The sequence below is a fragment of the Ruditapes philippinarum genome, unplaced genomic scaffold, assembly GCF_026571515.1.
Source record: "Ruditapes philippinarum isolate M1 unplaced genomic scaffold, ASM2657151v2 ctg1021_1_1_1_1, whole genome shotgun sequence".
Lineage (NCBI taxonomy): Eukaryota > Metazoa > Mollusca > Bivalvia > Venerida > Veneridae > Ruditapes > Ruditapes philippinarum.
In genome coordinates this window covers 126,582-141,293 of record NW_026864430.1, presented here as the reverse complement: position 1 = coordinate 141,293, position 14,712 = coordinate 126,582, and the positions used below count along the sequence as shown (strand labels likewise).

Sequence of the window (14,712 nt, the reverse complement as noted above, 5' to 3'; positions counted from 1 at the left end):
TAGTACAAATGTGCAAATAGACTTCATATGATAAAACATTTGTTTGGAGATATCTCTGGTTTTTACCAGCCGAGATGAAAACTACACTTGAAAGTTTAGATTCTTGGATAGCAATTATGCTGTACTTTGATATTATTTTAGGTAAGCCAGTTTAAAATTGTAAGTATTCATTTCAGTTTCACGTTAATAGAAAAAAAAGAAGTCAACTCAAGTTTAAATTTTGTCTTCATCAGGCAGAGTTATTAATAAGGAAATGACGCAAAGTCAAATGATGTGTAACATATGCAACATATAATTTGGCATTCTTAGTCAATATGCAGGATCATGACGGTAAATATGCATTAAAAGGCAATGTAAAAATGAATCATGACCATAAGCAACACATTCATTAATTATTTAATTTCGAAGACAACTAAAGAATTGTATTCTATAACATTAATAAGGTACTGTTACCATTAGGAATCATTGTACAAATTTATACACCCACATTTGAAGTTTTTTCATTAAAAGATATTTTCCAATTGTTCTTTGCTTCATCAATTGGTATAAAAGAAAACTCTTTAAGAGAATTAAGTGGAGAGAGTGGACAATTTTATCATTTGCCTAGACCAAACTGTTTTTTATGAAAACAAAATGTGTACGAATACGCCGTTTTAAGATAGTTCATGTTTGACACCACGAGGGATGTTCAAAAAATACAATTCAAACATGACACAGCTGAATTTTTGGGGCAACCAAAAATTTATAGATGTCTTTTCAGAAAGAAATGTATACCTATGCACAACTACTGTTATTGAAATAAATACATTGTTTAACAACAACTCAAAGAGTTAAAAATTATTATATATGTAGTCACGTCCTTCTTTATGTCTCATACGAGCTTCCACATAGCCCCAAATAAGTTTCTTTAAAGTGAAATTGTCCGAAAATATAGAACAACTAGGTTGAAGGAATGAGGCATATTATATGAATTTTTAATTTTATTATTTATTACCTAATATCCCTTGTGCCAATAATTGAAGACTGACATTTACATTGAAGAATTAGAGGATATTGAAGTAAGTTCAATACTGAATTTATTGAACGAGTTGAATAAAATTATATTATGCAAGTCTCTGGCCCCGTGCACACAAATATTTCAGGATCAGGATCAAGATTAGGATCAAATTCAAAAACTCTAATATTCTTCATTGTTATATCTAATATAAATTTGAAAAAAAACTGGACTTGCACTTGTAAGTTATGAAATTTAAGAATAAATTTAGTGTTGTTTTTGCAAGATACGGTCATTTTACAGTTGATCCAAATATTGATCCTGATCCTAAAATTGATCCTCATTTTGATCCAAATATTTTTTTTTTGTTTTGTTATTTGTTGATTTTATCCAAAAATAGTTTGATTTCCTTGCAAATCAGCAATGTTTTACATTTTGAATATTAACCATTTAGTTCTAGCAAAACACGATTGTTTTAGTAACACAAAACAATGAAAATAAAATCATGATCACTTGATCCTGATCCTGATTTTTTCTTAGTAAACAAGTGGCCATGCGAGCATATAATACATTTTGTATTATTTTATTCAACGAGTTCAATAAATTCAGCAATGAACCTACACGAATATAAAATTATATTTATAACATAACCAAAATAAAGACTGCTTAATGTGAAAAAAAGAATCATTTTTTATTGACGCGCCTATAGTGTAACGCGCCATTACACTATGTTTGCATAACGCAAATGACATCAGGTCAAAATATATGCACGGCCATGCAATACCATTTTACGGAGTCTCCAAAGCGGCACGGGTATGTTATAATACAATTTATTTTATTTTCATCGTATATAACAACAATCATTCTTATAGTCATAAGTGAGTCCACTTGCCTATTTCAACATTACCACAAAAGACACATGACTCTTCAAGCCATGTTTATTGAATATGAGCTCACGGTTAAATATTTGAAAGCAAATTTGTCAAAATTATTTTATCCTGTGCGATAAAGATTATTTTTTATTTAAAGGTTTGCAAAACATTTGGTGATACACGCATAGAATGTGTGTTTCGCCACCGCAACAAAATATAGTACTATTTTCTAATTTATGTTTAATATACATTTATCTAAATCTATGGGGATCCTTTAGTCAAATCGGCCAAGTGTGTTCCAATATTTCTGCCTCAAAGACATTAAAAGGTACTTTATTTAAATAAAGATTAAAAAATGAACTATACTGATTTAAATATAAAATGTTTAACTGTGTACGGATAGTAAACAAATAATATAATACACAAAACTCTAAGGGTTGTCAAAGAATAAAAGATTGATTATTTATACAGTTTAATTATTTATTCAGCAATAAGTATAAGCATGTTAAAATAGTAAAATTATAACAGCATACACTTACAAAATAGTTACGTAAATATCCAATCATTAAAATAGTATTATTTGGTATAAAAAAGATATGTTGAAAAATACACACATGTATTTAAAATGCACTAGTGTAAAATATTAAATAACACGAGTAATGTTTCTAAACAGGCGAGAATGTTAATTTAAATTTTTATCAAATTATTAGATAATAATATATTTTCCAATGTGATGCACAATCCATCTTACCGACTTGTATTAATAATAGGGCCTCATCTTTGACAAAGACAACCTGAAAAGAACAAGATGTAACTGGTGTAAGGTGAACAAATCCTGTAGTTTCAGACTATGGGAACAATGTTCAAACATGACGTTACTCATGCCATATACATGATAGCATTTATAATTAAAAACTATTCCAGTACTTTATCTTGTAAATGATTGTAATTCTTGTAAAAACCTAAAGCAACAGTAAATGATAAAACAAAACGTGTTGTCTGTGAAACTGCAGTATGTTGCTTCAATGATTATACATTGTTTACATCTGGTGTCTGTAATGGTTCCTTTATCAAAATTAAATGGTAACGAAAATTAAAGTCTGGTCATGGCGTTATTAGATGTCTAGATTAACAATAAATAACATGATCACTTATGTTAACATTATATTTTAGAACATAAGGAATTCCATGAACATGTCTAGATAACATGTGTTAAAATATGTAATTCAAATACTTAATTTTCATCGTAATAGGAGCAGCATGAAGAAACTAATTTTTAGTTAAAGCAATTTAGTCATAAAACTGTCAGCGTTTAAATGGTCGTTTTTAAAAGACGATTAAACATAAATAATCAAAGATTTATTTTACTTATACTTCAATATACTAGACGAATATAACTGTAAGATGCATAAATCATTGGAATATTTTAACTGTAATGACGTTTATTGATAACATTGAATATATCTATATTTTAAACGATATCTTACGATAGTTATTATTCAAATTGTGGTCTACGGGTCTTGCTTACAAGTGTATGGGAGACAATTCAATTTACAAACTTATAATGTTTTCAAAAAAGATATATTTTCTTTCACACCTTGAAATAGAATTGTTAATATTTTTAAAATGCGAATGTGACTCATTCTGATATGATTGATATAGAAGATTATTTTATTTTTGAACATTCAAAAGAACGTTATGCATGTTACAGCGCTATCATATGTGCGATCATAAGTCACGTTTCGTTTACATAGCTTTTACATACGATTAAAATATAACGTGCCATTAAACAAGTTTATTTATACAAAATTAAAAGAAATAATATTTGCTATTCAAAGTTTAATCAAAAACTTTTATCATGTGATAATCGTAACCAATATATTTATATTATATCTTTTAACCAATATATTGATATTCTAATGTGCAATCATTACTTAAAAGAAATTGAAACATGTTATTGGTATACTTATTTGACAATTTAAAACACTTCAGTTGCTTCATTATTTCTATACATGGTATACATTTTCTAACGACACTTACGTAGATAAACAACAATAATGCACTATGACCTTAAAATACATTTGCACAGGATTTTTTTTTTAAAAAGACAGTGTACTCAAAATAGTACGACGCAAAGTAAAATGTTGCTTTTTCTGTATAATTGTTGACTTTAAAACGGATTATCTTTTTATTTAATCATGCCAGTTTATTTATTGTTTTTCATAGTTGAAAGATGAATGAGATTTATTACAATTAAAAAAAAAGGCAACAATTGTTCATATTTATTGAATTTATCTAGCAGTGAAAATAATAAATTATCAAAACAAATCAACCAGTCATAGAAATCAGATTATTTATTTGTTCATGCTTTCAAATAAACCTGTATTTAATTTTAAAACGAATCTATATAATAAGTGTCTTGTATATTTACTGGTCTGTTAAGAAAAAATATGGTCATATATTTGCTCATATAAATATTTTTGCTTCACAATTGAAATACATGTATAAATTTCTTTTTTTACCTTTTTACTGTCAAATAAAAAACACGACATTGTGTTGTACTTATTTAAACTAATTATCTTATAATATTGTAGTATTTCATGATAAACTTTATGCATATCGCCAATAAAATAATAGTATTTATATATTTTGTTTTCAATGTAGGTAAAACTGTGTATCTTGGATTTTTTTTAGAAAAAGCATGAAATTAATTTGGCGCTGATCTGTTCCGTTACGATATAACACACACAAACTGCCAAAGACGTGTGGAAATAAAGCGCTCAAATAAATAAGGTAATTCAAAATTTTTAACAAATGAAGTTTGGACCATAGTAAAATTTATTCTTAGTATTAACAAAAGAATTAGTAACAGTTTAACTCATTTTTGACATTTTAATAATATATTGTTCATTTAATCTTTTTTTAAAGGACAGGTTTGTGTAACTAATGATTACAAGAAAAAAGTGATTATCTTGTCTTTCAAGTCATATAAATTGTAATCTTAGTGTATATTGAATATTTCATGACTTTATTTCTTTGTAATTAGCATGATTTATATACATGTACTTCATGTCAAACATGAAAATAGTCTATCAGGATAAAATTGACCTAAGTGTACTTATTCCTCTTGAAATAAAAGTATCATTTAATTGCATCATTCTTCCATATATAGATCAATACTATAAATAACTTAATTTAAAAAAAATGAAACAGATCAAATTTGATCTGTTTCATTTTTATATATATATTTCAACATACGGTAACATTTGGTCAGATAATGTAGATCGATATCTTCATTAAAAAACAATTGTATTTGTTGTTAAAGCGATGCAACTGAAAATATATTATAAAAAATGAGGAAATATTTTTAACATTAAAAATAACGCAATGTTATTACGCGTTTATTCAGGCGACATATAAATAAGTATTTTAATATGTGACTCTGTTATAAAAACAGAACATTAAAAAAAAACACTGAAATATTTTAACTGAACAATAAATATAATTCTTAATTTTTTATGGTTTATTCTTTTAATCATAGAAATTTGTAAGATATTATCATGAAGTGATTCAGTTCCTGTCAATATTTCTTAATCAAATATTTGTATTTTTACATTTTAAGAAAAATTACGCGGTTTTTGAAATATGTTTAGTTTTACACTATATACATGTATAAATCAAAAAGTTTAGTTTTACACTATGTATGAAACATTATACGTAACATTTAAAAACTTAGTATCAGGAAAAATCAACATTTATCTTACTATTAAACTATTATGACTATTGAAACTTATACCATTCGATTAAAGTAAAACATATATACTTGGAAATAAAAATTTAAATAGTTAAATCAGGGATGATTAATTGTTCTTTACAATTATGATATCAAATAACTTGAAAGGTATTAAATTAAGTAAACAGATAAATTATACTTATTTAAATTATATTAACACACTAAACTTCAATATTACTAAAAGGAATAGATTTAAAAAGATTATATATGTATACTCGTAAACATTCGGTCAAATTTTCATTTATAATAAGTTAGTACATCTTTCACACGAAAAGATGTTAGTTTCGATTCCACAAAAGTTCATATAAAAACCTTTTTTCTCACATTTTTGTTAAATGGTAACTCTGATCAATCTGAGTTTATAAATTGCATTACATACTTAATACATTTATTATAAACTAATTTCCTTTATATTTTAAGTAGTTAAGTCAAAAATAAACAGGACATAAGTATTAAAATTCATTTATTGGGAGCAAATTATTCCGTTTGTTTTCAGGCGATATCTTTAATGTATTAAGCAAAAATGCGACATCAGGTATGTGTCCGTAAAGATCAGGATCCAAATTTCTCAATTGGTGATTCTCAAAGATTTACCTTTTAATATTTACTTAAAAGTGGATTTCAAATAGCATAATATGATGAAATTTATGATAGAAACCATTACAAATTATTTTACAAAATAAGAGTTTTTTAAAGTTGGTCCAAATATTCACTTGATCCTTATCTTAATTTTATCCCTTTACAATTTAAGTTGTATTGTTATTTCTATATATTCCATTATCCAAAAATGAGTTTTGTTTAATTTCAAATAAGCGATTCACACTTTGTAAATGAACATAATATTTGAGCCTATAACGATTGATGGAAGTGGAACATTTGAGCTTGGTCTAAATCCTTTCTTTGTGAGCACGAGGTCAGTTCTTAAAAATATCAACTATAAACAATGGTCAAAATTCTAACCATTCAAGGATAAGCACAAATGAATTTGTGTAATAAATATTTTAAAGTGGATTAGGCTACCATCGGCAAATTTTGCGGAAGTATTAAAAAATAAAAATAAAAATGTATCATTTAGGTATTCTTATAAAGTATTTATTGGAAACTAAAATGTTGATGGAGTTCTAAGTTATTTATTATGAATATATGATATTTGGTTATATTCTCATCTACAACAATTTATTATAAGCTGGAAGAGATATGAACAATTGAACATGTATCAACATTTAATAACAACATTCACATATAATTCTTTAGGGGTTTGTTGCCCTGTATGATACTAAATTCTATCAACTTAGTTCTCTATGGCATTACATACCTTCCATTATGGACCATCTTACTTTAATTCAAGACTTTCATTACATAGCATACACAACGTGAAAAAGAAAAATTTTGATAGAAATAGATTGATAGAAAACTGTGACTATATATTTGTATATTGGTATTCATGCAACATACTCTGAAGTGCTGTCTTTGGAAACCACACGAGTGGTCAAACAAAATATAATTAAACCAGGTATACTGAAACTTTAAGCATCAACCGACTTGAAAGCAATGTTGGACTTACGAAATAACATAAGAGCAAATAGATACATCTTCAAACATTAAGACACACAGCTCTGCTACGAAAAGATGCAAAGATTTAACTACAATAAATTGAAAATACCATTTAAGTTGGAGAAAAATATATTCAGAAGAAATGACCAAAATATAGCCATAATGTATATCTTAATTGAGTTAACATTTTGTCAGTATTTTATAAAGATAACAATATGAATTATTCACAGAATCTCTTGCACTGATTTCATGTCAAATTGTTGTTTCACAGTCTTATCTTTGTTTCAAACTATATATATTCCTTTTAAGGAAGATGAATATTTTGAAACTTTGGCATAGCTTAAAAGGAATGCAATAAAAATTTTGCAACTTGTAATTTTTTTTAAACCAGATAGTGCATTTGTAATATACTTTTAACTCTTCTATTACTATCCACATTGCGTAACTACGTGGCAAAATCCTCGTTTAAGATTTTATTTACCTTCTATGCATTAAAAAATAAGAAAAAATAGTTTACACTAGTAATGTTAAAATATTCAAATACTGAAATATTGCGTTTGTAATTTATATATCATACGTATTTAATTTAACATTTAATCACATATACTGATTTAACTCTGTACATGCTACTTAATTTTTTTCCTTTTTCTTTATTTCAGTCTTAGAGATTATATAAGTGTTATAACAGTCATTATTAGGTATTAAATGTTATTTTTAAGATAAATTCGGTTAATTTAATTTGTAGATGAAGATAAGGAAAGATGTTAAACAGAATGTACATATGGCTCTTGCAGTCTTAGTAGAATTTGGAAAATGATTCAACATTAAATTTGAATACCCATCGTTTCTATAAAGCATTTATAACAGAACCTGCAGCTGAAAGACTTTGTTAAAGACTTACTTAATTATATCTCAAAGTGCTATAACTGTCAATAAAGGATGTAAAATAACGAATATTTATTTCTTTAAAAATGATTTGTTTATGACTTAAAAAACGGTTTGCTGAGGATCCTTTAAAAAATACGTCACGAAATTACTCATCAAAACAGTTTCAAGGAAAAAAATAATCAAGTTGCAAAATGGTATAGTCATCATTTTGAAATTTGCCGTCTAGACAGTACCCCTGGCAAAATAATCTCCTCCAAAAATCAATTAACATAAACAAAGAAAATGATCTAGTCTAGACAAATCTCTCCAGAGTTTGTTAGTGTGAAAATCGATTTCTGGGGGTCATAATTGAGCCCTAATGTCAGCAAACCAGACAAATCGCTTCATGAACAACCTTACATGTACGATAATGCCCAATTTTATCATCATTAACGTCTAAGACATAAAGCTTAAGTTTTCAATAGTAAGTAAAAAAATATGGCGACAAAAAGTTCTTTGCTTATGACATTAAACTGCTAATGAAATGTTGATAAGACGTTCATACATCAATGTTCCCTTCATTATGTTCGGTCATCAAACACTTGGTCACTCGACAAATTTTTGAGCTATCATTTTATATTATGTACTCTTTGCATGTAATTCTCGTACCCACCATTCACATTAACAAAACAACTTAGAACAACTAATTAGAAAATTGTCTGATATGTATATAATTTGTCACGTGAAAAATTAAAATAATTTTAACTTAGCCTTAGACTATAAATATTAATGCAGAGAAATTTCATGCAAGAAAAAATCCCTTACTTCAGTAGTAAAGGGGTAGAAATATAGTGATAAAATAAGTATATTTTGTCATGTTTTATATATAAAAAAAGATGAAAAAATCATTTGAATTGTGAATATAAAAGGGTATCTCAAACTATTAAAATATCTCGTTCGAGGTTGATTGTTTAATTAAATAAGTAAATAAGAGGCTTGGAGCGATTTTATGTCAGTGATTTTGTTACTTTGAAACAATGTTTACGTCAATTACTGAAGTACTCATTTACTTATTTCTTCAATATGAATATGAATAAAACTTGCTTAGTCATCTTCCAAGAACGCAAAAGATAAAATAGATAATAAAACGAAAGACAATGACCAAAGTGTCTAACTTCGTGTTTTTTTTTGTCCACGGAACACAATGACAATGTAATAAAATGGTTACTTCCTTGCTTCGATAGTGCAAGACAGACAACCCCGACGATCTCGCTTGCCGATAGTCTCAGATCATGAAAGTCTTGATATATTATATCTTGATAGGCTCCAGCATCTTGTTAAAATTGAATAAAATGTTTGTGTTTATGTCTATGCCATTTCAGAATTTCAACTAATAGCAGTGAACGCCAAATGGACTGTCAGCCTCATGTATGTTTGGTCACCTTTTTAATGGTTCTGGCATGTTTACGACTAAAAGCTTCTTGTCATTATATTTGGCAACATTTAAAGTGATTTTGATTTTTTTCTCCTATATGTTTATGTAACACCACAAATGAATATAGGTGTATCATATGTCGCATTTATAACATTTAAATACGGGTACCCTTCAATTCATTCCCTTAATGTGAACAAAACATCAGACGAGCACATTGTATTTAGTTATTAAAATTTAATAACAGTTTTCACAAGAGGATGAGTTTGAAATCACGTCCTTAGTACTTACCCATTTAAATAGATATTAACATGTACAGTTTATTTAAATGGCCCTGTTTTTATGATGTTTTCACAACATGATATATTGATGAGAGGTATTGATAAGGGACGAAAATTCAGTTTCGTTTAGTGTTGGTTAAGCAGATGCCATGTCATTTTTCAAGAAACGATACTTCAAAAGGAAACTATAAGATATTAAGTGAATGCTTTGATAACATAATTGCATTTGTAGAATTGGTTTTGCATATAAGTTTTCAATATTTTCGAATTTTTCGAATAAGTGCAACATAGTACTGAATTCAAAATAACGCTATTTCACCAATTACGTTTTCAATATCTTACATTCATTGGTCCAATGGTTAGTTTAAAAAACAAACATTATCAATAAATAATCATTTTATTGTATCATTCTTCTTACTAAGCATTTTACTTGTGTAATACTGACTTTAAATATTCTCATTAAATATACTTATACTGGTCCATAAATTTATACATACGTATTACTTTCTTCACTTTCTATTGACAAAATTCATTTATCTGAGCAATGTTTTTAATTGCTCACTGTTTATCAATTATCTTTTGTTTACCTTTTGTTTTCAAACATATGCGACAAGATCAGATAAAGTTGTGAATATGTTCCCTAACTGACCATACATTATATATGAAAAGTTATTTTATCCATACATCCATTTTCATTTCAAATAATTTTGTTGCACATGCCTATTAAGACATTGTATATACATATTACAGAAAGGACAAAGCTGTTGATTACATAACTAAGTTATAATATGATTTATTATGAGCTTTATGTATAGAAGCACATAAGAGTAAAGCCTGGAAATAAGTACTCTCCGTAAATTATAGGTAATCAATGAAAATTTGAGAGTAAAGCACTCTTGAGCATTTTATTCAAAAGACGCCGATAATAACTTCTGCAGTACCCAGCAATTTTGATGGTCCATGGGACAGACAAAAAAAATGAAAATGGGGCCTTATCTCCAGTTTTTGTGGTATTTAACTTTATATATCCATTCAAAGTGTATACTTTTGTTTTGTCTCATCTCACGATTCTTAATCCTTTGTAATTTCCATATTTTTATTTTTATTGACAAAACTTATAACACAAGTTTGAAGATATGAATTTTAGAAAAGATAAATGTTTCATATCATTAACAAATCATTTACGGATAAGAAAGAAAAATACTATGGTAAGTCTTTCTTTGATTGTGCTATTAATGTCTTAAGTCATACATGTATTTTATTTTAGATTCAAGTAGTTAAAGAACATTTCACATAAGCAACAGTTTGTAATATTGTGTATAAAACAAGATCCAGTATGCATTAATTTTAAATGGGAATGTTTTATTTTTTGTGCATGTTTATTGGTTAGATATGTGTGTTTTCTTTTTAAATTAATGGCATGAATTTGATATCATGTACCGTCAGCGTCAGGCTATGTGCAGACTGAAAATTGGACACTGAATAAAAATCCCGAACCTGTACCTTTTCAAAGTTGTAAATGTTATTTTAATTAGTTTTACTTTATTTCACATTCATCTCCCATATTACACTGAGGATGTAATGAAATAAAGAAATACTGAAAGGACTTAAATTGCCATTACTTGTCAGGTTGTATTCCATTTTTTCCAAGAGAAAGCTTGCAAACCGCAACTGACAATTTCATTCCGAATAGTTAATTGGCGAATGAAAACCCAGCGTCTATTTATTTTTTGCTCATTTGATAATGTGAGAAAGACAATTTATAGTTTGCTGTCTATTTCCCTGGGAAGATTCCAAATATTTCATGCAGCCAGGATGAACTTCGGTATATACATTCACAAGAAAGCAAACTGCATTTAGTATAAAGGTACTTTTCGAAGCTGACGATCGATAACTTAGTATTGCTTTTCTTTGTATGTATAGAAATTTGCAGCCGAAACATTGTCGCATTATATTATGACAAATTAATGCATTGAATATATAAAAAGTATACAACTAGCTATGTCTTGAACAATTTTGTGGTATTTCTACATTGCGTTTACTTTTTTTTATCTGCATTTTATGAAAGTAGAAGCGTTTGCTTTGTTTTCATTTAGTCTTTAATGTAGGCGTAAAGCCATGCCTACAAATTAAGGTAACATGAAAATCGGGAACAAGGACAAACCACACAGAGTAATCAAATAAAATGTTAAATATAGCTGACGAAGATGTCTTTTACGTATGCCAAGTCGATTTAACTTCAAAACCGGGTTTAATATATGCATTTTGCAGACGAACGTAGGTCAAACATTTCCTATCTCTAATATATATGTTAATTTTATGCAAACCGAGTTGGGCGTGATCTAACTTTCTGCGTTGGAACTACTTTTAAATTCTATTTCTAAATAAGTGGTTATAATCTTCTAACAGCGCAGTAATACATCTATACGATTGGGTTTCCGATTTTCCAGACATGATTATCATATAGCAGACATAATGCTATGCAAGGTTGTAGCTAGGTTAACAATTTGATTTTTTTTCATCGTCTGACATTTTGGGAAAGTTTAAACTAGTGAAATTAATCAAAATGTCGAGGATCCTATATCTAAGTGGTAGGCAATCTAGGGTCACGATGCAATAAAATGTGGCAGTTTATTGTCCGCTGCGTAATTCTAGAAGTTTGGTGATACCATTTGAACACTGAATTATGTCCCTTTTACTGAACATCATATAATTCACCGAGTAAATAAGATAATGTCTAATAAGCTTAGAAAGATTAAACAGCGGCAATGAATAGAGGTATTAATAGCCTGATTTAGAATTAGCTGTCGTTTATGTACTTTAATACTTAACTATTTATTCATGTCTTAAACTACTTACAAGAAATAATAATTTTTAAAACATCTTCATTTGCCAACTCCTTCAAGCTCCAACGAACAAGTCTGTGTACCTGAAAGAGAGATTTGAAAGTAAGAATAAAGCCCATAACCGAATTAACATAATGCATTCATTACTTTACTGTTATTTTTATGGTAAATTTCTTTTTATGCAACACTCTGTAACTGAAAAAGTCTTCATGTGCTGCTATCGAGACGTTTTTCGTGTTTTGATATGAAATTATCATGCTTTTGGATAATGAAGCTCGTGCGTTATGATCTTATAACTTATTTTAGTATATATGAAAAGCTTTTTACGTAAATGAGTAACACTGAAGTCATTTTGTTTTATCCAAGTTTACTTCCTTACTTTTCTTTAAATTTGAAATTATTCTAGCTACCGTATATGAATGTTTTACGTAATGAATGCATGTAATTTAATTCGCTACGAGTGTGCCAATGACACGCACATAAAACTCATAGAATCATAATGTAAGTCTTAAGGTCGCCCGACAGGACATGAATGTTCTTTTTGGTGCCGTCTTAACAGACGCGATCATTCAAATAATGTAATTGGAATAATAAGTGTCAGAAACGCGACAGCAAACTTATAAATTCGTCATAATAATCAAAGGATTACCTCTGTTACTATTTTAAAAGATTGTTTTATAGAATGTTTTGATTGATTTACTGTCCATGGTTGCATTACATTTTGCGAAAAATTGTTTATTAACATTCTGTATCGATCGTAATTGAAATTAAAACTCTGCCGAAAACGAGAGATCTAAATTTCAATCCTGCTGATAATAATAAAATATTGTAAAAAATGTTGTTGCTAACAGTAGTTTAATTATAAAACATATGATATTTATTGACTGTGCATATATGTGACAAAAACTGCTGCATCGAGTCATGCCGACATATAAATTGTGTATTCCCAGGACACGTGAAATACCAGACAAAATGTCTCTGCACATTGTTTGCGTACGTTTCTTAAGATGCATAGTTAAATTCAAAGCGCTTTAATCTTTACTGGACAAATGCAATGGAAAACAGTAATTTTATGTTGTACATAGATTGTGCAGAAAAAAAGTAAAAGTTACTTGTATTGCACACAATAACTTTACCATATTGAAACTAAAAATTATTAAGAATTTGATTTTATGTTAGGATGCGGGTGAAAGATAAAAACGTCTAAGATATATTTAGACATATGCACAACTCAGAATCATACTAGATCATACTAGTAGCTGCCGGCCATTTTAGGTCCCTATTTATAACAATGAAAGCTATATGATATCCATTGCTCAAAATGTTTTCACAATAACGTTTTGCAAGAATATATAAAATTTGTTGTGCAGAGTTGCCCAGGCTAAAATTCAATTTGTTACTGAGAAAGAACAATCCTTTGTCGAACCGCATAACACAGGCGGCTGCAAAAGAGACAACACTAAGGTGAGTGCCTGGTTATTGAACATTTATTTTTAAAACACCATTATTTCTCTTCTTTTTTCATATTCTACGTACTTAATTGATAGCAATTTCGTTAGCGACAATATTGCGCGTTTGGTTTTGTTCTTTTATACTTTCGAGATTTTCTTATGCACATATTTATAATGTTTACAGACTTGTTATTTGCATGTATGCAATGCGTGTCCGATTGTCTGTTGACAATATCACAAAATAAATAAAGTTAGGAAGAAATACATGTGATCGCTGTCACTTTATGCATAAAGGTATACTATTGAATTCAAAAGTGCGCATTTATTACGCTTATTATGAATATATCTTTTAGGCTGAAAATAAGTTTTGTTTACAAATCAATTAAAATTTGAATTTTAAATTTCATTCTGTATTAAATGAGGCATTATATAACAAAATAATAACAATAAATAAATACTCGAAAGTTTCACTACTTATTGATGCCGGAGTTTTTAAAAAGTATTTTATAGAAATGAACTGCTTGAAAACTTGATAGCTTTTAATCATGATATATATTTCTTATTTGTATATGAAAAGTTATTTGTCATTTTAAACTGAATGATAATTCGATATAACTAAATT

The 14,712-nt window shown here is 28.0% G+C and overlaps 1 long non-coding RNA gene across 1 annotated transcript in view; it reads right to left on the bottom strand.

Moving 5' to 3' along the window:
* Positions 1–2,321: 2,321 nt before the first annotated feature.
* LOC132725532 (uncharacterized) overlaps positions 2,322–14,712 on the bottom strand; it is a 61,603-nt gene continuing 49,212 nt past the window's right edge. Inside the window, exons 3-4 of the long non-coding RNA XR_009625070.1 lie at positions 12,653–12,722; positions 2,322–2,660 (exon numbers count right to left, since the gene is read on the bottom strand). This is a non-coding gene — a long non-coding RNA (uncharacterized LOC132725532). The remainder of the gene's footprint in view (positions 2,661–12,652; positions 12,723–14,712) is intronic.